The sequence below is a fragment of the Bacillus rossius genome, chromosome 1 (genome assembly GCF_032445375.1).
Source record: "Bacillus rossius redtenbacheri isolate Brsri chromosome 1, Brsri_v3, whole genome shotgun sequence".
Lineage (NCBI taxonomy): Eukaryota > Metazoa > Arthropoda > Insecta > Phasmatodea > Bacillidae > Bacillus > Bacillus rossius.
The window spans coordinates 305,334,865-305,362,480 of NC_086330.1; the positions used below are offsets into that span (position 1 = coordinate 305,334,865).

At 35.3% G+C, this 27,616-nt stretch overlaps 1 protein-coding gene and 1 long non-coding RNA gene across 3 annotated transcripts in view; one reads left to right on the forward strand and one right to left on the reverse strand.

The window, feature by feature from the left end:
- Window positions 1-5,017: 5,017 nt before the first annotated feature.
- On the forward strand, window positions 5,018-11,464 carry LOC134527859 (uncharacterized). The gene is made up of 2 exons (XR_010074303.1): window positions 5,018-6,747; window positions 8,154-11,464. It is a non-coding gene; the product is annotated as an uncharacterized LOC134527859 (long non-coding RNA).
- Window positions 8,368-27,616, reverse strand: part of LOC134527858 (piggyBac transposable element-derived protein 3-like) — a 72,646-nt gene continuing 53,397 nt past the window's right edge. For both annotated transcript variants that reach the window (XR_010074302.1, XR_010074301.1), the window contains exons 2-7: window positions 24,494-24,626; window positions 23,760-23,964; window positions 19,369-19,440; window positions 13,378-18,958; window positions 11,986-12,086; window positions 8,368-8,767 (exon numbers count right to left, since the gene is read on the reverse strand). The gene's annotated coding sequence lies outside the window, so the exon portion shown is untranslated. The remainder of the gene's footprint in view (window positions 8,768-11,985; window positions 12,087-13,377; window positions 18,959-19,368; window positions 19,441-23,759; window positions 23,965-24,493; window positions 24,627-27,616) is intronic.

Here is a 27,616-nt window from a genome sequence, read left to right on the forward strand (position 1 = left end):
TTTTATAATGAGACCAGTATCCTGAATTCTGTGTATGACATGCTGTAATACTTCCTTCAGTATTTCTGCAATCATTGGACCAGCTGTAAGGAAGTAGCCAATTATTTGCTTAAAATTTTTTTCCATACCTCAAATCATTACAACAGTTGCTTGATTAGCGAATTTTAGGGGCTGATCTGATGAAGGTTCAAAACATTTCAATTTTTCACCTAAACCAGGATACCCTTCAAACAGATCTGCTGGTGAACTGTATGTAACATTTTCTTTTAAGGACATTTCATCAATCACGATACAAACCACACGATCCTGAACAGGCAACTGAGTCACTTTTAGTTTTAGCAGCTTTATTATATTATCATTTACACCAGGCGTCACCGACAAATGTTGTAGCCATAATTGCAAGGATCGCACAGAAGGCAAACCAAAAAAATTTCTGCAAGAATTTGTATGCCTTTGGTGAACAGTAGTGAATCGCGGAAGCAAAGGTTTTGTCATTCTGTGAGTAACGTCGACCTCTGGGTTTCTTCCTCTGGTTTTGTACAAACAACATTAAAATATTGTCATTTCCAAAACATTCTTGTAATTCATTCAACTTAAACGAAGGTTCAAGTTGCTGCAATGGTGATCTATCTTTTCGAAGCCTGTTAATCAACTTCCGCTGTATGCTGATGGTTTTTTGAGCTTGTCTCAATCTCTGCTGCATGGTTTTCATCTGATATTCAACACTTATCCTGCTTCTTTTCGGAATCCTAGCATCAGGAAAAAAACCGTCTGAAAAAAGAAATAAAAAACTTGGAGAGCTGTATATCTTTGTATAGTCACATGAAAAAGCATGATTCATTCAATGATGCAACTTTTACTAAGTTCATACAACACGTAATGTCATTATGTATAATCATTGGGATTAATTTTAAAGAATTATGTATATTCTTTATGAGTGTTGCAACTGTAATGGTACTTGACATATAAATACTTAGCAAACACTGATACTATAATTAATATTTAAAATGCTGCAAAAAAGGGTTGCAACTACTGTCAAGAAAAAAATAGGGTGACGAAAACGAAATGAGGGCAATCTCTCATTGAAATCAGTTTCGGCTATGCCATAATAGCAAACTTAGGGTCTACTAATTTATGTCAATTAATTGACTTTACAGGTAATGATTAAAATAATCTTACACTGTTCGTTAACGAGAAAATACCTATTTTCACACGTACCTACCCTAACCTGGTGACGCCGACCGCCAATGTTCCTCTATGTCGCATAGACCGCTATGCCTCATCAACGTCTCACGAAGGTGTGTGCACCGAACGTGCTCGTGCACGCACCGGAGTGTAGAAAGTGCAACGTCGGCGGAAGGATCCGGCCGGGTGTGGCATATCCCTCCGCTGAACTACAACTAATGTTTATGTGTTTTTCCACAGGATATTATTAGACATTATTTTCATTATTTAACACATAATTTTCTTCAAAATTATGTTTCACTGTGCGCCTTGTCCCGAACCTGGCCGGTTCAGTTTCCCGCGAAAATCACACTCCGCGGGAGGGCTGGCGGGGGAGGGAGGTCGCGCGCGGTGATAGCGGGAGTATCCTTCTGGAGCTCACAGAGGCCGGCAGCCTCTGCGCAACACGGGACAAGCATTTCTTATTTTTCACCGATATATAGTTTTCAATAGTTGTATAATTCCGCAAACCTTTTCTTTCAGTTCCGTGGTCGGCCTCGACTTACTGAGTGGTATTCAACCTAATTATTCAGTGCTCCAAGACGAGCGTTCGATGTGATACGTAAGTACTATGTGCGAACTACGAGATGGTACTTTGGCGCTTCACGCGATATCCTAGCCAATCGGCTAATTAGTTTCAGCTCGCACGGGGCAGCCAGTAGGCAATACGTAACAATCAATCTTACTAACGCGTCAATTTCTGGGACAGTCCTAAGATTCAGGTAGCGTCGCCGGAGTTACGGGCCTACGTGTTCTGAGCCCAGTGTACTACGTAATTATATTTGTGAAGTGTAATCTTGTTCAGGATTCTAGTGTGTTATGTTAGGGTTTGTTTTTGTAATCACCGCATTGTGTCCAAAGTGAATGACCTTACCGGGTAGTAAAATCGTGAGCCGCCACTGAGTGAGTGGTCGCGCGTGTGATGATTCAATTCGGGACAACCGTTACGGCAAGGACGGGCAGCACTATGTATAGGGCTGTGCCGGAATAAATTAATCAGACATCAGCCGGTATTTTCTTGTTCTTTTCAGGCGTCCCGAGTGGCCTAAACAGCTCGGGGGCCCTACTGTGTCGAACCACTGCCTCTAGCCACAAGGCCGAACCTACCCTGAGATTCTGAACAATACTTCAGTCATTTAAATTCACATAGAGGTAGCGGGGTTCGCGTCACTGGCATCTACTTAAAATGGTATTATGGGGAAAATACTGGTTCAAATGATATTCTCTTCCACAAAATGATTAGGAAACATGTCAGGTATTAAATGCTTTTAGGGACATTGGGAAAAAATTGAAAAAAGTTTGAGTATTCAACATTTATAATTCAGAGACCATATATAATATCCTGTGAACTTTCATTTAAAGATTAGTAGGATGAAATACACTTAGGGCAGATTTCACCATCGCCGGTTAAGGAGTTTAAACATTGGTTAAGAACACTTAAACATCGTTTAGTTGTGAATTATATTTCACCAAAAGTTAAACAGTGTTTAAGTTCGTTAACAGTTGTTTTAAAGAGGAGTTGTGTCTCGTAATGGCCGCGCGAATGTACAATTTAATTTTTGAAGAGGATGATGATAATGTGCGAAGAAGGCCTAGATGGGTTCAAGAAAGATCAAACTATCTGGACGATTATGATGATGTTGACTTTGTCAAGCATTTTCGGCTCTCGAAGCATTCAGCTGAAATCGTGCTTCAGCAAATTGAACATCAGCTATCTTTTCCAACACAAGAAAAGTAAGAAAAAGTTGGTTATTTATTGTGTGAACTAATGTAGGTATATTGAAATTATGCGCATAAATTTGTGTTCCAATGAATATTTTTTAATAGATCACTTCAAAGAAATTATCGTCCAGAACCTATATTATAGCTTATTTGTTGACAATAGCCTGCCAAGTAACTTCTTCATTTTAGCTAACAATTCATACGTCACGGCTTTTCCATTAATGAAATAATTAAATTCCGGACATTTTGTTTTTCTGTACCACAGACGTTTCCTGTTTCACCCAGAAAACAGCTTGGATAATTTCCCACTGGTTTCTGAGATGTTAGCATTTATAGGTTAGATTGCAATACCTGTGCGTTGATACGGCCACTAGGTACTTTTTTTTTATTAATTGCGTTGTCAATTCTGTGTTTCTCTATTACAATGATGTGTATAGTTTTGTATTTGGGTTTTTTGATGCACTGGTTGGCAGGCAAAAATAAAAGTTAAAAATATCGGTAGGGCTATCCCTACTGTCCATTAAAAGCCAAGTGTAAACCCTCGACAGGAATGTTTTTGGCAGTATGAAGGTGCGGAATGCTGACGTGTTACTTGCGCTCGCATGTAATTTTATCTTTTATCAATTAATATAATAGGTACCTGTATTGACTTAAAGTATTCCAGAACAAACACACAGACCCTATATGGGAAACCTAAGGTTTACAATATTTCATTCCGAGGCAGCATTCAGGAAGTTTGGCTTTTTGTGGTTTTTCTCTGTTTACCAATTACAAGTCGAGGATTTAAATTTTAAATTCCATTTCCAGAATCTTTGGTTATGCTTATTGTTTTTATGCTGATTGTTTAAACATTAGTTATTTCTGAGGAAAGCCACATTTAAGAAAATAGACTGATGTGAATCTTACGTTTCCCAAGTTGCTATGCTAAAGCTCAGTGGAGGCAGCTGCATCACTGCACAGGCTACCTAATGCAACCTAAGAACAGTAGAAACCACTAGGAACTTGCAAACGCTATTTTAAAGGTAAATATAGGAACATCTGTAGGACTACCGAAAAGCACAATTTTTGGAATTTTATTATTTTATTTGCGAAAAGCCATGGCGTAAGAATTTTACCCACTCCTGCAATGTCCTTGCTAAAAACCAGTTTTTTTCTCTCTGTTCTGTTCACCTCCACATATTATGTTTCTTCCAGTGGTGGTATTTTATTCTCTTCACCTTCTCTGTGTAACCTATTTGTCAGCTGTTATCCTACGATTACCATTTTACAGCCTTCCCAGCTTCTCTACCTAGAAAGGACTTACGGCCACAGAATGGAAGTTCAATCAGAGGTGTATTCTAATCTACTCTCCTTCCCTGTAATGTTCCCTATCCCAGCTCCTTGATCATCTCAGACTGCCTATTCAATTCTTCTGATGTTGAAAACTTATGTATGTTTAATTTAAGGAATGCTGCAGTATCTCCAATGAATCAGTTGTTGGTAACACTGAGATATTATGCTACTGGTTGCTCCCAATTAACTTCGGGTGACTTTGCTGGAATCAGTTATACAACAGCCCACAGAGTCATCCATAGAGTCAGCAACGCAATTGCTTCTCTTCGACCACAATATGTCAGTTTTCCAGAATCGCAAGAGAGTATTCGGAAAACACAATTGCAATTCTACAACATTGCTCGTTTCCCTAAAGTTTTGGGTGCAATGGACTGTACACATGTGAGGATTATGTCTCCAGGTGAGAACACTAGGTGCTTTTTATTTAGTAATAGTGACTATTCAAATATAAAATGAAAAATGTTGAATGTTCCAGCTTATTAGAAAAAAAAAATACAAACAAAAGGTGTTGGCTAGTGAAATTACATGTGAAAATAATGTGATTCATTTTGATTTAGCTAAACAATAAGTGCTTTGTAAAATTATTCTGTATCTTGGAAGCAAAGGAGTTATGTCCAATTTTTTTTATAAAATAATTTGCAAAGTAATAATTTTAGTTTAGTATTGTTTTGTGATAAAGAATACCAATAACAATAAAATTGTTAATATATTTAATTTTCATAAAGAAATTCCAGTTACAACCAAAGAACCTTGAAAATAAATTTGAAACAAATCAATCCAGAAAAATACAATTTTGTGACCTGTGTTCTTTACCTCCTTGGTACAGCATTATGCCACAACCATTGTGTAAAATATAAAAATACAGTATTAATTTTCGAATCAGAAACCAATGTAATTGATGAATTGTATCACAAAACACCAAATAAACATGCAAAAATAAAATGTTTGTACTAATTGCTATTTTATTATTTAAATTATTTAGCTTGTTGCTACAGCTTCTATAATTTTTAGGTAGGCAATGGCTACTGTATTGTTGATACTTCGTTCACATTAGGATCTTAACCCAGTCTTTCCATAGTTATTATTTATCGAAATGATATTGTTGGTTGAATAAAAGTGAATTAAAAAACCCTTTTGAACTAGTGGCATCTTTGGTTTATATTTATTCACATTTATCTGAGTTCTAATGGGTTTTTTAAAAAAAGGTAATTTTAATTTTTATATTCCCTGATGGTAGTGACGCACCCATGGGATATGCACCCTAATAAGCAGTGTGAGAATATTCTGCCTGTAGACTAAATACATGCACTTGCACATGCGTGTGCACACACACATATATATATATATATTTTTGTGCTAAAATAATTTGAAGATTTATATACGACTTTTTGTAAATGTGTTCCTGCATTTATCATCGGAGCTATGAAGTTTTGGAGTGCATAGAGGACAGTGCTTGTATATGATCTCTGGTCAGAGGAAACAGTTTGTTTTACAGTTGATTGAAATGGTTGTCTGTCAACAGCACAGTTATAATACTGTACACATATTTACAGTTGGCACACAACGTAAGGGCCATAACAAAATGTTGTTGCAGTTGTCGCACAACTTGATGAACCCAACAAGGTTATATATCACATATTTTAAACATACATTCATACGCACCTTACAGTCATCTCAAATACTTACCTTTCAACCTTTTGAAAACCACAAAATGTGTGCCCTTCTATGTTATATCTGAAAAATGTAGTCAGGTTTTAAAAAGTGTATCTTAATGAACTGATTTAAGTAAATGGATAAACATTTGAAAATTCTTCTACATGCTTCTACGCCAGTCACTATTCCAGATATTCAAGAACTAAATTGTTTTCATGAATTTTGTGTAGGTGGAATGGAGGCAGAGACATACCGGAATAGGAAAGTATATTTGTCCTTGAATGTGCAAGCTATTTGCAATGCTGACCTTGAGTTCACGGATATTGTGGCAAGATGGCCAGGAAGTACACATGATAGTACTATCTTCAATAACTGCTATCGCCATGCACTATTTGAAGACAGACGGTATGGAGATGCTGTGCTGTTGGTTGATGGTGGCTATCCCAGCAAACCATATCTGTTGTCACCACTGGAAAATCCAATAACTGAAGAGGAGCGGCTGTACAACGAATCACAGATACGGTCCAGAAATACTGTGGAACGTTTATTTGGTTGCTGGAAGCGCCGGTTTCCTGTGCTGTCTTTAGGCATCAACGTAAAGCTCAACAATACCATGGCTATTATAATAGCAACTGTGGTGTTGCACAATATTTTGAGAAAAGCTGGTGAAGACTTGCCACCAGATGACCCAGACTTAATGCTTCCTGCACCCTGGGCAGCACTTCTGGGAGAAGGAGACATCACTCGGGGCAGACTGCAGGATGGGCAGCGGAAAGATGCTGTTCGTCGTGCCTTGATTTCAAATTACTTTAGAAGGTAGTGTGTTACAACTAGTGTTGGGTCAAATCCCAATTTTCTTGAATCCAAATATCGAATTCTAATCCCAGAGAGTACCTCCAAAATACTACTCGAATCCAAATATAGGTGTCAAGGGTAAAAAAAAAATGTACATAAGTAAAAAAATTTTAACCAGGGTGTTTAAAACCTTTTAAATAGGGCCTATGTTTTTAGAAACAAAGTTTATAGAATCAATATAGTAATTTGATTTGCAAAATTACATGTTAAAAGTACAATATTTTGGGGAATGGTTACAGGATAGGTATGAAGAAAAAAAATTTATGTAATAAACTTCACAGGTTATCAGTGTTGACTTCTTTTAATTTCTTCTGATATTTGTTTTTGAATATTGAATACTTCAAGTACTAAGGATTTGATGGTATTTGAGGAGGATTTGATTGGCCCATCCCTAGTTACATGTGTGCACAATTTTTCAACATGCTTTCATTACCTTCATCTGTATCTATGAAAGAAATGGAATATTTGAACGTGATTTTCACCCTCTTTAAAACATTGGATTATATTGAAAATTGCACACTAATCAAGTACTGATGTCAATCCAATAATTGAATATGTTTGTCCCATTATCCTGACCCGAATCTTCAGAATTAGCTGTTTTTAATTTTCCGGATGGAGGATGAGAAACTGTTACCCCATCGATGGAACGCAGCAGGCACGCAAATTACCCATGCCCTGCAAGAGTAGGTAGTTACAAACTTGATAAAAATATTTTGAATTGTAATTTTGTAACAAATAATATGACCTACCTATAAAAAATTTTTAATCTGGGATCACATTCATAATCCAACAGGGTTGGTCACACATTTTGAGATGAAGCCCATAAAGTCATCGGTGACATTTAACATAAATTTTTACGCCATTTACAATGACAAAACGGTCTAGCAAGTAGTTGTCACAGCTCAAGTTAATCTATGTTGACAGTCAACATTGGAGCCATTGCTGACTCATGAGGTGTGCAACAAGGAATGTTTGCTTAAAAAACTGGAAGATGTTGAAAATCCAGTGGCCCACTGCTATGTACTGTGTGAAGCTACCCAATCACAAAAGAAAATTAGTTCAACCTTGTCGGGTGGGAGATGTGAGTGCCTGGCCATAATAGTAGAGTTCTTTGCATTACACTATCTAATTCAATGTAATATTGAGTGTAGTTATATTTCAAGAACACAGATCCAACTTTGCGGGTTTGTTGAGACAAGTAATTTATCATCAAATGTTGAGACAAAATTTAAGATCAACATTCTGAAGAATAAAAGACAATTTAGATATTTTGTTCATAGCACATTGTAGGTTGCTAATGAACATTTCATGTTAACCCTACAATGAATGTGGCTGCACCTCCTAGTTAAAGATTTGTTTTGTTTCAGCTTGGTGTGAGCAAGACTGCCAGAATAGAAGATGCCACAGCAAACAGAAAAGGATTTTTTTTTAAATGGACTTGACCACATTTAATCTGATGTGACGTAAAATAGGAGTTGACATTTTAATCAATTAGGAGTAAATACATCAACATATTTTATTTACAGTACATTAAGTTAAAATTTAAGGAATACATTTACACTATGTCTCAATGATTGTTCTTTTTTCTCTGCCTCAACTCAAACATTAGTATTTTGGTATGCAACTTTTCTTGTATTAATCTTTCAGCATACAATTTGGACCTCATTTCTGCTTCTTCAATTGCATGTTTTTTTGCTAAATGGGCTAGTTCCAATTTAGCCTCATCTAGAATTGCCTGAGATGACTTCGGTCTTATCCCTCTATTTTTCGGGCGAGACAATGGGCGATGCGGAGTAGACACCACTTTTCTTTGAGAAGGCAATTCTTCAGACGGAATTGTCTGCGAATGCATCAATGAAACAGAAGGTGCTGAAGATGCAGGCTTCCCTGCAAGTGCAGGTGACACCGGTTTCCGCAGATTGTCTGGGGTCCACTGTGACCAGTCTTCTATTTCTTTTGGTGAAATCACCTCCACGATTGCCTGAAAATAAATCAAAATCACTGTGAAAACATTCTAGAAAAAATAATTGCTTCTGTTACACGTTAGCTTAGAGATGTAACAAACTACGCTAGTTTACAATAAAGTTACACTTTTTTGAAGTTCTTTAGAATTGATAGGCCTGTGCAAATATTCAAATTTTCGAAAGCGAATGCTTTATAATTCACATTGAATTTGATCTTGAATACTTAACACTTCAATATAACAAATATTTGTTTGCTTCCAGATATTTGATATCACATACCTCATGAGTTTGTCGTATACTAGCGTTTACTATTGAGATTAAGTCAATTTTGCAATATAAATATCATGTTTTTAGGTATTTTAATGAGACTTCATTATCAAAAACATACAATAAGCAACATTTTGAACATGCAACAAGTAATCAACAACGATTTTCCGCTACTGTCTCGCTAAACAGTAACTGAAAATAGGTGTTAATTATTCAAAACACAGAATATTATTGTGACATTTCAAAGTTGAAAACAAAAGATTATTTGTATTATTGTTGTCACATGGACAATTAACAAAAAATTCAAATATCAACAACCTTGGACTACAACACCTCCAAATAGATACACCATTGTGATGGCTATTAAGAGAAGAGAATGCCATAGTTTCAACGGCGTATAAATAGATGATTACAATCAATATAACACAGTGTGCCACAGTAGCAGTGTACTTAGGTACTGTATATATCCTAAATGAAACAGATGTTGGTACTCCAAAGAAAAGTTTTGGATATCTGATGAAATTAGCAGAATTTATTGTGTTCATAATACTGCTGAACTAAAATACAGTGTACCAGAATATAATTTACGTGTGATTAATTAGGGGTTAAATATGTAAATATGAAGTCATACAATCACTTATTTGTTAACAAATAATTTTAACAAATCTACATTTTTTTGTGAAATGTATCAGTTTTCACAGTATTTTGCAGTACACAAAAAATATATAGATCAATATATAGAGTAGCAAGTTCTGTAAAACAAGGCGAACAGGAAATTATAATGTTTTATAATTGCTTTACAAGAATGTCTTTATATGACTACAGTATATTTCATGATCGTGAATTATGCTTTTTCATGCATTGTAGATATTTGTAATTGTTTGCTTGATGGCGAATAATTAGCTTAAAGTGGTTCTTACTTTCTACTATTTATGCAGTTATTTTTAATGGGTTTTCTAGAATTGTTTAAGGCCTTGCTTATAAGTTATTTATTCATAAAATGCGTGGTTAGGTTCTTCCATTGTACATTGTTTTCTTGGATGATTTCTTTATTAGGAAAAGCACTGGTGTTATGGGGTGAAACAATATACTGGTTATCTGAACTAGCTTATCGTTTCCTGTGTAAGAGAGGTAGGGAGCTTGGAAACCATGGGATAGAAACTTTAAGATTGTCCGAAACTTGTTGCCAGGCACCACAGATGGCTAGTAATTTTCTAGGGTATTTTTGTGATTCGTCAAAAATATAGTCATCTCAATAGCTTTGTCCAGGAAGAACAGTGGTGACGAGATGGTGTGTGCAAAATGTTCATTTGTAGTTTGAGATTCAGGACCTTTAGTTTGTGTTTTGAGCAGCACCTAAAAAATACTATCACATAAATATAGGGGGAGAAAATATAGTGGCTATGGTCTGGGCGGCACCGAACTTTAATTTTTTTTTTACATTAACATTACAATTTTGTAGACTAGTCTGTGATTGCCCAAAAAAGATACATACATGTGTTTTTCATTCATTCTGAGACTTCGGTTATTGGCAAGTAGCGGGAGTTTCTAGTAACCCTGGGATGTAATAAACAGGTTTTTTTTTCTCAAGTACTCACTCTCTTTGAACAGGAACATGGTGTTTATCTAAAAGCTGCAAGTTGTTTTGGTGGTACAATCTGGTTTTAGGGGACAGCATGCATTTTTTGTTTGTCGTGGTCGCAAGATGGCGAACCCAGTGACTTGTAAAAAGGAAATTTAAAAAAAAAAAAAAACAAGTTTTAAATCAGTTTGTTTCTGAAAGACATTCTTTAAACAACTTTGCATCATCAGAAAACTTCGTTATTTGTGGATTATTTATTTTTACGGAATGATTAAAGCCTTTTATTCCTTTTAATAACGTTTTGTACATTTGCCACATGTTTTAGAAACATGTTTTATATTTAATTAATGTTTTTATGCCTTTTTTAATGAGTGTTTTGCTTTGTTAATGAAAAGTCGTTCAAAGGTACGTTTACTTAACTAGGCCTAGGTATTTGCTTTTTCAGGGATAAATTTAAATATTCTAGATGGGTTTTTATGCATGGATTGCGCTTTCAAGTATTTTTCCTTTGTATTTTGAATTTTTATTTCGGACATTTTAAATTAGAAACTTGGAGCCACAGTCGTAGGTGAAGCCCTCAACGATGTGCTAGTAATTCGGCCATCGTTCCGGCGATAAGTATCCGTCGGCAACGTACCAGGGGTGAGAGTTTCACCCTGGGATGTTATAAATAGTAAATCAGTGTTTATTTCAAAGTACCTCTGAACTGTAAAATAAGTTGTTTTTGTTTTGTATTCGTCAAGTAAGGACTATAACCTTAAAGTGTACTTATTGCTTCATTGTCGCAAGATGGCGGGCGGAGATGTGTGTGTGTTTCTCTCGTGGATTTGAAGAATTTAAATAAATAAAAACAATTTAGAAAGCAGCTTGTTGTCCGAGAGACATTATTTCAGTTATCTTTGGATAATTAATAAATACAACTTTTTATTCAACAACTAAACTTTTGAATATTATTCTGCAAATGTATGAATGTGCACTCTGCGTCCTAAGTATGAGCTAGCCGGAGGACGGAGTGTTATCTTTATCTAAACATTTCTTACAATCACTTACCAAAGACTTATTGAATATCACAAGCTAAGGAAATTCTTTTTTTTATACAAAATATACCCACAATTATAATGGTACTCTAATCATTTTAATATCTATTATAAATTATGTATGTTATGAAAATAAACATAACTAAATTTCAAGGAAACCAATGTAAAGGGTTTCTCATGTCTTGGCATAAACAATAACTATGGATGTCCCAACATATGTATTTTATAATGTAATAATTACATTTTTAAACCACTTTTATAAAAGCATGCTCTCTTCGCAACCACTTTTTCTTCCCTCTTAGCACGCCATGGCCATCACAGCCACAAGAAATAAGTAAATTGAACCCACCTCACAATAACTTGGTTCATCAATGACCACTTCACAAGGCTTTTCCACTGGGCTGTTGCTGGATTTATATTCAGACATCACTGTATGGGGGAATGTTATGGCTATAAAAGAATTATAAACCAACTCAGAAAACTATACCACACTATATATATAAAGAAAAACTGAAATTACTAAATTTTACTGTTTTCTAAAAGACAAGGTTCGGTAAGGCTAGAATTCCCTCCTCACTTATACCATGTCATTATTGTAAAAAAATACAACAAAGCAGCAAAATGTGTAATTAAAAGAAATATGTCAGCTGGTATTATTGTTTAAAACTTTAAAACAGAAATTACTAATAATTGTATTTAAACATCTTAACAGCAAATTTGATAATTTACAATTGCTAACCTGTTTTATTTAAATAGATTAAAATTACTAATTAATTAAAACTCCGTCAACTCTTTTAGGTCACTACAGCCTCACTTATTAATATAATTATGTTTGAATAACTTGAATAATAGGATCATTCTGAAGGATTTTTAGTTAAAAAAAACCTATTAAACCCAAAATGGTCCCCCCCCCCCCAACCCAAATATTGACACTTTTATAAATCCTATCCTAATAGGGTGATGTTTTTTTACTTATTAGAGAAGGTTATATAACATGTTAGTAAGTAATTAAACACATTTTGGAAATTTAAAAAAAAATTTCCAGAAAAAGAGTGGCTTATCAGAATTACATGCATACACAAAAATGTTTTTATAAATGAAAAAAAACAAAAACCCAATGCTATCCAAACAAAATGTTATCACTAACTGAAAGTTAAAGTAGGCTATGAAGTACAAACATTGGCATCATTAAATTAGTTTTTAAATTCCCAACTTATAATTTTTAACTAAAAAGTTGATAGTGCAAGCCACACATTCTTATGTAATTCCTATTGAGTTTTATAGCCTTCAATAGCTTGTCCTACGACATGGAAGCGACGACGGATCACAAAAATGGAGGCAGATATTTCAGAACGCATATTTACAATGGCACACACGCAGACAAAACCCAGCTGTTCCATTTGCGTTATGTCATGTGTTAACCACGTTCATGTACATTTTAAATAAGATAAAAATTGTTTCAAGTACAATAATATCTACTTACTTCGAGGTTTATGTTATGTCCTCACACACATAATTTTTTATTCAATTAAATTAAATTTTCATAATAGTGAAATTCAATCGCACAATTTGCCATGTTATATGCCTAGTGCTTTGTGGAAGCAACAGACGGACAGTGAAACTAAAATATGTTGTGGGTCCATGATACATTTCCATGTCATGTAACAGGTCTTAATTGTATTTGTTGTGAAGTCTCCAAAATAAATTTACACACAAGAAAACTATTTCACATATTTGTCACCTGTATATTCAGCATCAGAATCAAAACGGTTTGTAAGACCGTCTATTTTGGGGCCAATTACTTCACGAACTTTCTCCACCAATTTATCTGGTTTAGTTACATTAGCAACACCTCCACCTGGAAAATGAAAAATTTTTCCAGTAATTTCCTAGTGTAAGTGCTCTTCTCATAATATAAAATACATAGTTCAAAATATTTTAAATGGTGTTTTCACTAACTACATGTGTTTCTTAATTATACCCTCAAACAGCATTTTGAAAATCACGTGGGCTACCTAAAAGAACTCTATAATGGAGAGTTATGAAGACCAGGCAAATAATGTTTTAATGTCTAAATATTGTAGCCAGGGCCAAGACTGTTTTTCTAGCCTAATTTGTTAATCCATTCCAAGTGAGTACTGAACAATATTTAACAATACTCACTAGAAATATAAAACCAATTAGGGTAGAAAACAGTCTGACATTAAACATGTGTATTTTTGAAAGCAGCCTCTGCTACACTACCTAATTAAGGATAAACTGTGACAGGGTTACAACAAGCTTTAAATTACAAAATTCTGACAACCAGTTTTTCCAGATCTCAATTAACAAGTTTCTCTGACCTTCCAAATACAAATCATCCCGCAGCCCACGTGGTATTTCTTTCCGGAAGAAAAAGCGGTAGTGTGTGCCATCCAAATGTGCCACCTTAACAACATTAACTCAATTTTAAATAGATAACTGGCTCAGGTACAATTGCTAAAGATTCACTTAAGACTATAGAATGTAGGCAATCAAACTTGTAAATAAGCATACAGATATTAGTTAGGTATCCCCTTTGTGTTTACAGTAGGTAATTTCAGAAAATAAAATCAACCAAATTTACAAATTACCTGGTAGTATTTTAAAAATTTTTCAGGATTCGTGTGTGGATGCGGTACTATCTGTCCAATTTTGCTGCCACAAATAAACAATACAGAAATGATTTGTGATTTTCCAGAATAGTTCTTGTTCTGTATCATGAATCCAAGTTTCTCCCTCAGTCCTTATGACATGATCCCAGCACAATTGATACTTTGGTACCTTTTTTGCTATTTTAATTTAACAAGTCGAAGATACTGCACAAAACCAAATATTGTGATTTTTAAACTAATTATGATCCTAATTTTTTTTTATTATCAAATTGATACTATTATCATTCCTACAATGTAAGTAGGTACTGAAAAAAAACAGACATTATTTTAATTAAAGGTTTTTTAAAGTGTTGTTTTACAAGTATAGGTATATATATATATACATATTAATTTGAAAGCAGTATCAAGTTTATATCTTAAATAACTTCTAATTGAGTAGTACTTCTTCACTTTCTAGGTTATATTTTCGGCAAAAAAATATAACAATAATTTTTACTACATACCCAAATACCTTGCTACATACCTGTTTTAAATATCTCCAACTTTTCCTTTGCAGCTACCTTTCTCGTTTGTCTTTTTAAATTCTCGTAGCACGCCTTCAAAGCATCACTACAGCGATTGGTGGAAGGGCTTGAAGCATTGAATATCTTCGTCACAATTTCCCAAGATTTATTTTTTTCTTTATTTGTAACGGCATCCGTTTTTTTATTTTCTATTGTACTCGCGTGTTCTTGAACCAATTCAACTAGCAGTTCCTTTTCATACGAAGTAAAATTAACAGAACATTTGCGTCTCTCACCCATGTTTCAAAACAAATATTAAATTTCAATAGCGCACTTTATTTTACATCACACCAAGCTGCAACACATACGTAACAATATAGCATCGCCACCGCCTTCTTTATATGAATCTTCTAGGCGAATAAAACTTAAAACAAGGTGTAACTAATCAATGGTAAGAAATGCGTGGTGAAATGAAAAAGCTTAACGGTTGTTTAAGAACGGAGTGTTAACTTTAAACAACCGTTAGTTAACACATTGTTTAACGACCGCATGGTGAAATTGGCCCTAAAGACTAATACCGGACAACTCTATACTAACAACACAGCTGAGAGTGCGAAAAATAACCTTTCTACAAAAGGTGTTCATAACTACAAAACCATTTTATAGATAATTTTACAAATGCTATATAATATTATCTGGTGTCAAACATATCAACTTCTTTTTAAAAACTATAGAATTCGAGGCTATATCTCCCATAAAACTGTATAAAGATTTGAAAAAGGTTTTTCCAAGAGAAAAGAAAGTTAATTTTTGATGTCCCAATGTTGGAACCACATGTATTTAACATATGTATTATTCATACTGGCAATCTACCGGACTGATGTGACAACAACACCATGCTTTCACACAAAATTCTTGAAGCTGTCCTGCATTAGTGTCTAGTGTATTTGGTAAGATTATACCAACCTCGGGGAATACTACAAGTATTTATCAATTAATTTAAATAAAACAGCAATAGAACATTAAATAAGCATGGTGCCTAATGGACATGTGAACTCTTACCAAAATAATACGTTCCAAAGGATTTACACAAGTTCGTTCAACAAATTTATTAGTTCAAAACAAGTAAAATGCAACTATGAAAATGACAGCGAAAATAACAAGTGAGTACAGTACCAATAGCAATGACTCATCTTGAAATCATGCAGATGCAATATACTGAATAATTCATGCGATACAATAACGTTTCCTGCATATCATGATCAAACAAAGTTTAACAGCACTAAATAAGACTCGTGATTACAGTAGCAATAGCAATGACTAACCTTTAAAATCATGCAGATGCAAAATACTGAACAATTCAGGCAATACACTAATGTTTCCTGCATATCATGATCAAACAAAGCTTAACATCACTAAATAAGACTCGTTATTACAGTAGCAATAGCAATGACTAACCTTTAAATCATGCAAATGCAATATACTGAACAATTCATGCAATACAATAATTCGCTAGATTCACACATACAATCTCAACTATGCAAGAGCGATATCAAGAGCAATTAATACACTGATAAAAATTTATACCGAAAGAGAGAAGCCTGATACAATTACCGCATCTGACAAAGGTTACAACAAATATTTCACATGACGACCTAACCTAACCGAACTATGTCATAGATTCATGAACTATCGTTAGTGCAAACTGCAATACAATAAAACAAATATATTACTAACATTACATATTTACGACACTGCGGCGTTGGTAAATGCACCACATATACAGTTATATTAAAGCATTTAACTCGCAAAGTTTTATTTAACTCCTTTTACATAGAGAGTGCCATACACCGACCACTCGTGAACATTTAAAGTTTACCTATAAAATTGATAATACTGGGCAAAGGCAACACAGCCAATCAAAACGACTGAGCGACATTATGAAACAAAATGATTCCTACACGTAATTAATGATAAGCCAAACAAAATTTCCAAAGGCAATCCGAAAACCAATTTAGAAAAAACCTAATCCAAAGTTAATCCATCACATTCCCCCTTCGTGCTGCCTACACACGTCAGAGACAGCGTACTACCTGCTACCCAATTAGTTACATGTTACCTCATTCAAACCTGAAATAAGAAGAACGTCAAACAGTCATTGCAACTACCAGGGAAACCAAACGCTCGAGCGCATGCGCAGAGAGAAGACTGGAGTAGGGGAAAAGGAGGGGAGGCAGCACAGACCACCAGGGAGGGGAAAATAAGAAGGAGAGGAGGAAGGAGGGAAAATTCTTGTTTGTCGATGACGGCACTCAAATGTCTTCTTGCTGCCGGCACAAGATTATGTGATTATAATCAATCAATCACTAAACAGCAAAATAATACTGAATGGTTTAGGAAAATACTTAATGTATGTCGTTACTTATTGGAAGTAACTGAGTTAAATTAACATAATAAAGTTGATCTGCATGCCAAATTCATGTTATGTTTAATACTGAATGTTACATTAAAATATTCTAGTGGTTTAACAGAAGTTAACATTTTTAACTGTTTGAGGTTACGTTAGCTACATTAAAAATAAAGAAAATAATTTGGATGGTTGGTTCGGTTAAATGCAATAAAAATACTATAAAATAAACATATTTTCAATGTCTTTAACCTAACTTACTGTCCACACATTTCACAGTATTTTTAATCTATAAAACGTAACACCCACTACCATTATCACAATATTACAATATTTTTAAAGAAGTTAACTTAACCTAGCCCGCCATCTACACTATTTAACAGTATTTTTAGGGCGGCTTGCAGAGTCGTTCCGCCTTTGCTAGTGTTTGAAGAACCACGGAGTCATCGAGGATTACCGTTACTGCCTGTCCTGCAGCTGCTAATTGCTTTACGATTTTACGCAACAGGCAGTTTCCAGGTAAGCAGTCAGAAATCATAGTTACTAACCAATACCTTTTGTTTACAATAATACCATCTCTCACTCTTTGTCTAGGTTAGCCTATGTGCACTTCAGTATGTGGTGTTTAATTTGTGGTTTGCATAGGCACATATCGGTGCAATGTGAAATACTATTTACAGATGGTGGCAGGTGATTTAACAGGCGTTAGCGAGTCCACAGTTTCCCGAATTATCAGACATATCTCTGTCGGTTTAGCACAACATACACGACATCTGACTGAGGTAAAGTTAGCTTCGAATCCCAGCTTCAGATCGGAACACGTACCGTAATTATGGTACTGTGCAATAAAACACAGGAAAGGCAGCATAAGTGCAAGGTGGAAAAAAGACATAAGAACCAACCGCTAAAAATAATATTTAAAAATAAAAATTATCATTGTAATGCATTTTAGCTACTAGTTGACTGTTACTAGGTTCTTGCCTAATAATTTGCCCTTAAAAATACCACTTGAAAGTTCCAGAGTGTAATGAAGTGCCATGTTTGAAGGCATGTATATTCAAAAATAAAATTTGTAATTGCGCGATTAGACTGTAATCTATGCCTACTGGAACCATACTTACGCCCGTCGGTGTGTCATCGCCAAATATATCACCACTCATCATTACTTTCGTGGGTATTCCTTGTTCACTTTCTTCACTTAGCCTACGCACAAGCGAACTCCCCTCGGACACATACTCCTCGACCGACATTTTAATGCTGTATCAATAAATTAATAACAATTAAACACGTGGTCACTGCACCAAGCCAAGGAAAGCATTCATTATTTGTTGAAATAGCATAACCATGTGAAATTATTAAATTCAATGTTTACATGTAGTTGTTTGTCATCTATGTCCTAAGTCCACATTTGAGGACATCAGGAAAATATGTTTTCTACAATACTGGTAAGGTTGAGAATTTTTACACTGTTTTTCCCTGCAACTAAAAAGTTGTCTCTTTCGTGCGAACTTTACTGTTAGAGTAATTTTGATGACAAATGTTGTTGGGCCACAAGAGGTTACATTCAATTCACTCCATTTAGAATCAAATTGGTACAAAAATAACACTGAAAGTAAATATCAAAACACAATTATAACATAAATTAAATTACTAAAACAGATCTACATGTTGGTCTGGATGATAATACATGTGTAACTAAAACTTAATGTTCATCCTTCTTAAAAAATATTCATATGAAGCTGATGAGGGCTGGGGTCTGCAGTGCTACACTATGAAAACCTGTAATCAAACAGAACATAAAGTGTCACCACATAAATTGTCACAAATATATGTAATCATTTATTAGTACAAAAAGTAATAAATTAATCGGTAACTTTTTTGTAATAACAAATTGAAAGGAAGATAAGTTAAAATAATTATTACAGGAAATTTATAATGTAATTTTGTGTAACAAAATTAATACTTTTTTTAAATAATATATATTTATTAGCATAATTTCTTAGTTTTAATTTTTCTTCAATTTATTTAACTGAAGTTTTTGTATTGTAAAAACTTTTGATAACATTAATAAATTAACTTTGTAACTATACAATATAATTTGCAGACCCAACACATGGTGAGGGGTTTCCTTGCAAAAAAAAAATCATATTTGAATGTTCATCTTAACAATGCTCAAAAGGCACTTTTACCTTTATTCCTTAAAGTTTCTTAATGTGTCCTTGAATACTTCAATACCTCTTCGATTGAAGTGAAGACCCTCTCTAAAAAAATAAACAAATGCTATCAAAACTCCCATTCACAGTGAGAACTATAAAAAAAGAACTACCAACTTAACATTGAAGTCTTAACCTGGTCACATGAAAGGAGGGGTTATTTCAGAGTTTGAAGACATTTATAAATTTTGAAAATACTTTTTGTAAAAATTATTGAGTCTGCAGAAACAGCTTTGGGCTCAAATGTTACTATTTATGATTAATATCACCTTTCAAAGAGCTATTCTCTGGGAAGAATTCCATTGCAGTTAGAGCTGGGCTGATGCTGATCCCCGATTGTAATAATCGGCCGATTTTGTTAATTTTGCTGATCATAATGATCGGCAAAACGTAGCCGATTATTTGAGCCTATCATTGGTCTCCTACTGCAAACTTATAACATTAAATAATTACCTATACCTGACAACTTTCCATGTTTGATTACGGTACTTTTCGGGAAGAAAATTCAATTATTCATCGAAAAATAATAGGATTTAATAATTTAAAACTAACCACACACGAAAAAATATAACAATAAAGTAAACAAATAACGTAAGTTTTATAAACATTGAACAGTTACATACGTAAGTATCAAATTCCACATATATTTACGGTACTTTTGGTAAAATAATTTTCCATTATAATATTTATCATTTACGAACCGAAAATTATGTATTTGTTTACCATTTACGGTTAATATTACCACAATGGCGAATGGCGACTGTTGTTTGGGTTAGTTATGTGACGCCGGAGATTAGAGTGACGTGCGTCGCGCGACGGAATTCGTACGGATTAATGGCGCTAGTAGTCTCATGATCAGTAAACAACTACCTCTTCGGGAATTCATCTATTTAGTTTTTTCTCGCTAAATATGGCCTATTGAAAGTTTTGTTTAGCGAAATTAATATTATTATCCCAATTAGCAGGAAATAGAGCTTATTTTTCTTTTGTATGAAAACCTGGTTGATGAAGAGTTTGGTTCCCCATTTGGTAGAATTTCGTATTCACAAATTGACTTACAATCGGGAATTATTGAAAGTTTGTTGGCGGCACTGGGGGGAAGGAAGGGCAATAAAATTTTCATCACTGACGTCTACCGGCACACACGGATCACAGATTGGGGAGTTGTGATTAGGTTTGACCTTATTACATTTTATCGCAGTTAAGTGTGTGTGCGGTGATTTATAAGTAATCATGTCAAAAGTAGTTTTGTCTGGGAATATTTCACCGTTTATAGTGATCCATCAAAAGCAACGTGTAATCAGAGGTACTTGAAAGGCTCTAATCGGCTCAGAAGATCGGCAGCAGATGATCGGCAAAATAGGTGATCGGCCTAGCTCTAATTGCAGTATACCTTGAAAAGATCCAATATCTCAAGTTTTCCGCCTGTAAAAATTCACAGAAAGGTAGTGTCGTGGTAGACAAAAAATATTAACAAAATTGCAAACTGATCTCAAATGTTACATAATTCAAAAACTGATTTTTATGGGTTTCCATGTCCCCATAACTATGTATAATCTTTACAATGTTTATTCTAACGAGAACATGTTATAAACACCACCCAAGAAAACAGGACATTCATTGTAACGTGCCGCTGTGATCAATATGAAAATTCGTCTAAAGAACAAATATAGATTGGCCGTGGAAGCGCCAGGCAGAAACAGTACTAAACACATTACCCATAGGGGCACAGCGCACGCACAACAAAATTTATGATTAACCTCCTTAAAACTTGGTAAGGTTATGTGGATCGTGATCAAGGATAAGAAAATAATAAGATCTGGTTTGGTTTACATTGGCATTTACTTAATGATTTCGTTGCTGTTATTTCTACTTTACAAACCTTATTCCACTGAAGATAACCCATGGCATTACAGCCGAAACAAAATACCAAGAAAATTGTTGACCTTATTTGCTATACTTAATACATTAAATCTTGTTAAACAATAAACCAAATGGGAGGCCCCGGGGCGAGATATTATAATAAGTAACAATGGTTATATTTGACTGAATCAAAGGTCATTTGGTTTCTTAACTTTCCAGGCCATTGAATATTTAGCGCGCAGGTTCTTCATTAGACAAATTATAAAAAAAATTACATTTACTCGTTAAATGAATAAAAGTGTCCTGAAACTGGTTGTTCAGAATTATAAATTATTTTGTGGTTTTTCCACTCAGGGAAAAATATGTTGAAAGCTGGAACTCTTGAGAAATTCTCCGATTGCAGGAGGCGATGAATTTCGGTGAACTAACTCATGAACTGCATGGGAGTTGAATTTGGAGCGGAATCTCTCATCCTAGTTCTTGATCCCCGCCTGCAACCAGTATTCCCATCAAATTAGGTTGGTTAACAGGCGGCTGATGTTGGGCGAAGTTAAGCCCACGAGAACAGGAAAAGAAAAGTGTGTGTGGGGAGACGAAATAACTTACCTAAGCTGCGGGGTGGAGTAGATCAGGTCGGTCCCTGGAGATGGCCAGGTGATGCGCGACGCGGAAGATTGCTGTCGCCATGAAGAATAATAAGTAAAGACAACAAACTATTTAAAAAAATAAACTATTTCGGGCAGCAAAAAAATTAAAAATTGAGTGCTAAGGCACATGGCCTTGTCGATAACCAACTACATGCTTTAGAGAAAGCCGTTCACGACTTTTCAGAAGCGCGTTGTCTCGGGCTGCGAAGAGAGATCCGCCCTTACCGCATGCTGCCTGCCGAATCTTTTTGAAATGGCGTCGGGGCGCCTAATTAAAGTAAGCAACTGCCCCCAGCCAAAGAAGGGGGTGGTGGTGATTGCCCGAAGGTGTCCGGAGATGCCCGAAGGGGCGAAGCAGACTGCAACCTGTTCGCTGCGCTCTCACGCGAGTCGTAGGCGAACTAAAATCGCAATCGCACTGCGACTGCTGCCAAGGTCCATTGTGACAAGCTGTCTCTTATGGGAGGGATGAGTATTGCACTCTGGTGGCCAAGACGAGAACCTGTCTGGAGGGTCACAGAAACGTCCGCTAGAGTGCAGTGGGCGCGCTCGCGACCAGCGCTCAGAGCAAGGTTAGGGATTTTTCCCGCCGCTAGACTTCGCTGAGGGCTCCGTTTGACAAGTGGGAATGTCCTCGGGGAGGCAATGTCCCCGCCTGGGTTCACTGGGGGTCGATGCTCCGGGTTGGAGTTCCCGTGAAGCCACCGGTGGGTGATGAGGGAAGGGGGGTTTAAATTTGCTAAGTCGCCTGGGAAAGGCGTCACGTGGACTGTCTCGAGGCGTCGCCGCTGACTGTAACTTGGTCCAGAGGCGTGCTTGCAAAACCCTTACGTATGCTTGCCTCCGAGAAATGAAAGTTGCTAGCAGTGGGGTTGGGGTAGCGTTCGCTAACGCGAAAGTCGTTCCGTTACATAGGGAAGGTGTGACGCGAACCGCGGCCGGGATGCTGCGATCGCAAATCGTCAGCAAACAGTATCTGTTTGAAGCCTGCGAACAAGCGCAGGTGCACTGGGTTGCACAAGATTACGTCGGGTCTGTTTGAAGCCTGCGAACAAGCGCAGGTGCACTGGGTTGCACAAGATTACGTCGGAGTGTACAGTAATGGAAACAAAATTTAATAAAATAAAAATTACAAATTTATTATTTGGTTTTCTTCTTTAAAAATTAAAAATTAAATTTAAATTCGTACATTTGTGCCTGAAAGTGGCACTGAAACGGCACATCATCTACTAACAGCTGTGAGCAGTCCTCGTCCGAGGTTCTCAAGCTTCAATTACTTCTTGGGGATAAAGTGGATAATTCGACAATCTTATCAAGGCAGTTAACGCACCTTGCAATACAGCTAACGACCTCAAAAATTAAAATTTCCTCATGCTCATTCTCATGTAAAATTATAGGTACATACATGTATTTGTCATTATTATAAAAAATAGATTAAATTGCTTAAAAATAAGTCAAATCAATATTATTCAAGAACCGGGGCGGATCTAGAGAGGGCCACGAGACGCATACAATCCCTTTCTCCCAAAAGAGTTAAATAAGTACTGATTCATGCAGCTTCTGAAGTAATAAATAGATGATATACCAACTCCAGACTAGCGATGCCCCCCTCACCCCCTCTCCAGCTGTTCAGGAATATAATATAATATTCAAATGCATATTTGCACCATGAGAGCAAAGATATTAAGAAATAAATAATTCTTATGGTAAACAGCTGGGTTTAATACAACTCATAAGCAGGGAACTTTATCTTTTAGAAAAAAAATATTTATTTTCGTAAATATTCAAAATATTACACATTCACAGAAAGTTTGCAAAAAAAAAATTAAAGAAGAGAAGCAACTGTGGTAGACTTACCTGTTTTGCTTCTGTTTTTGAAGGCAGCAAGATCATGTTCAACGAAACCATTTAGCTGATGCACTGCTGCCCTCAGCTCATGTCTTTTCCATAACCTAGGAAAAGGTGGCAGTGTGCACAGCACCATCCACTTTCCTCTCGCTGCAGTCAGGAATAAAGCAGCCCTTCTCACCCAAGATTTCAATTTGGTCATGGACACACCTCTCTGCAACATATAGTGCAAATTTTGGGGAGGGTGATGGCAAGGGGTATTTTTTTTTTGTTTTGTTATGAAATAAATCTCTTAGGTTAGTGGAATAAAAATTTTTACTCATTTCTGTCCTTTTTGGTTCTTAACTTTGTTTTATATGTAAAAACAAAAAAACTAGATAAAATAATTATTTCAACACAGTATTAATATTATCAAAATGTAAATTCTCTAAACTTGTCTGGTAACACACCCTTTCAAGTCTTTTCAACAGACATTATTTCAATACATTGCAATAGAAATTGTAAAATAATATATTTTTATATAATATGAACTGGTTTCAAAGGTCAGTAGTGGCCAGGCTTGGATAATTTTTTATTTAAAGCTGTGTGACATAGTGTGGAAATTGTAAATGTGCAATTTCCAAGTCCCCCCCCCCCCCCCCCCGGCCACTTAAAGTCATGTAATAACAAAAAATCTACAATGCATTTTCAAATGCATTTACTCACTTCCAACACTTACCTCATATACATGTAAACATGCTCACCAGAATGTTATTCACTCCCATCAGAACTATAATGGTTGGCAACAAACAACCTTGGTACTCAGGCGCTTCACGCGAATTACGGTGGCCTGTGCACAGTGGCCACTCACACATGAGCCAATTGTTTTTTTGAAACCTGAAAAAAAAAAAAAAATGCACGTTAATAAATATTAAATAAATAGTATAAAATTACTTAATGCAATTGGTACTAGTAGAAGTAAGGGCTGCACAAGACCAAATTGGACAAATTGTACGGCAGATCATTTTACAGCATATTATCTAAATGATAAACTTCACATTCACAACAATTGGATACTTATTGTAAATAATATTTTGGCACATAAATAAAATAAAATAAAAATTAAAGTTGCAATTGTTAAAAAATTAATAAAAATTAGCAGTCTATAAAGTATCCTGTGCAGGACTTATATGATTCATTTTTTGTACCATTTGCAGAAGGCATCACTCTCCTCTTGTACCCGAGTGTTTCGGCAACCCTCATAAAGTTGGAAGCACAAACAAGCTGCATGCCTTCCACAATTGGCTGCAACAAAGTGAGAGCACTTTCAATTGTTCACTATCCTCAAGCAAATAGGATTATGGGACCCAATTCTCAGAAAAAGTTAGGAAGCATTTACCTACTATAAAAGTTCTTTACACATTTTTCACAATATTCACCAATGGCATAGTTATTGGGTATATTTTAGGAAATATTAAGTAACTGTTGATGTAGTTAAATAAAAAAAGTCTTGAGAAATTTTGGCTGCATGTAGTAGACATATCTTAGTTTTGCAATATTTACTATATTAATAAATGCATAATAATATTTGGGGTGTGTGTGTGTATACATGTTAACTTTATACCTGGGAACTATACATTTTAACAATGTATTGTACTTATGTGGATTTTTCATTTATATGCTTAGTTATTACTTATTTATGATAAATATTAAGTAAAGCAATGTTGTAATATGTAAAGAGATTACAGTCAAATTTTAATGGCTATACCAAAGTTACAATCCCGTTCAAAGAACTATGAAAATTAAAATTGATAATAAAAAAATATATATATACACTTGAAGGTAACAGCTATGAAAGCATCCTCATTACAATAATTTCGGTCTTCACGTGTACCTATTCTCTTCAAGAGAATTGTACTACTGGCAATCTTGTATTATACGCCCAAGGTCGCCAGCATGACAGCCGAGTGTCTGTAATTTGAGATAAAGCGCTGTGGGTTACCGTTCCGCGTCGCACACCTGCATACCTACTCTTGTTTGAGACAATGTGTTAAGAGAAACGGAGTGGTTTCACCATTCAATAATACATTAACTTAAAAATATTTTTTAGTACATACACGTTTACACTAGGTAGAATCGTCATTGTCTCCATGTTCAATCACAATAAGGCTTAAAAGGGCGGGGTCGGGGACTGTTAAGGTCCGTTTTAAATTTCAGTGTCCTTAATTGGACAATTTTATGTGCGTTGCTAATTCACATTACGATCAAGACACCAGCTGTCTACAGCTCGGAGTTGTGGGCAAGCCTTAACACGTACTGCGTGCGAGAAAAAATCAAGTGAAATAGATGCAATTGATTTACAAATCTTTTAGATTTTCAACTGTATATCTTATACTGGCCTATAATTAATAGCGTTGTTGTTTACCGTCAGACATGTTTTTTCTTGTTTTATTTTCTGTTGCGCAAAGCATCCCTGGTGTTTGAGTCTGAGTCGTGGACTAGCCGGCTGGCATACCATCACGTGTCTTGCTTTTTTGTGTAGTCAAGAGAGGTCTTATTTCTAGTTATTAGGCATGGCTTTCCTTGTGCATTTCTACCCGTTTAAAAAAAATGAATATTGAAAACTAAAAATGCAAACTGTTATTTTCTTAGAAAAACCACAGTCTTGTCGTTACACAACAATGAAAAAGATGTTCACTAGGTATAATATGACGATAACATGCGGAGAACCTTATTAAGTTATCTCAATTGCGATATTTTATATTTTTAGATTGTTATGAGAATAGAATTTCCTTGCTTATTTTATTGTATTGTTATAAAACATAAAAATTGTTGAAAAATTCTCAAGCGAGACCACTCATATAAAACTTTTTTACATAACATATTTCTGATTACCTACCTCACACACATTCCTTCCCGACATATTAAATCAATAACAGTCCCAATGGTAATAAATAAACAGATTGAGACAAAAGAAACACAGTCAACAAACATATTTTAGATAACTTTTTCTTTTGCGAGTGTAATAGTTTTGAAATTTAGGACACTTGATAGTACCTAATATGTGGAATTGTCGTTGAAAGCAACTCTCCAAAAAATTTGAATTAAGTGAAGTAATGCCAACCTGCTTCTACAATCAGATATAAAACACAGCGCAAGCAAGCAAAGAAACAGTGTTATCTGCTTTTATTATTATATGTAATATGTCAGAGAGTCAATGCTACACTGCCAATATTTTATTAGAATAAAATCCGTTTTAACTTCATAACATCTAATTAAATTTATAAAATATAATATTTAATAACAACATAACTTGTGCACATTATAAGTCTTTCATGCCAAACGAAAACAAAAAAAAAATTCCTTCCTTCAATAATGATAGCTCGTGAGTATCATAACGACTTCCTGTTATGTCGCAATGCTAATTTACTTGCTTGTTAGTGTGTCGTTTTAACGATCGCAAAAGGTGTTTGTCTGCATTTTGAACAATGAAATTAGTTGGTTAGTTTCTTCACAGTTATTTTGGCTATCGCAACAACGAATGTAGTATCTTTTATCACATTTATTTTGTAGTGACAGAGTCAAAATGAGTGTACAGTGGAGAGTAAGGGTTGGTCGTGGAGCGAGGCGTAATATCGGGTCGGCTGATCTTGCACATTTTTTAAGGTCTAAATATTCCTGCGTTAGCGATGTAGATAACGTCGACAGTAGCAAAGAAGGTCCTTTCTGTGAAGCAGCCATGAAATTTTTCGGAAAAAATAGAAAGCAACATAGGTACCTATTGTACAGAAGGTGGTCTCGAAATACCGTATTTACCTGAATGCAAGACGATTATTTTTTCTCCCGGCAACGGGAAAAAAATTTCACATTCGTCTTGCATTTGAAAA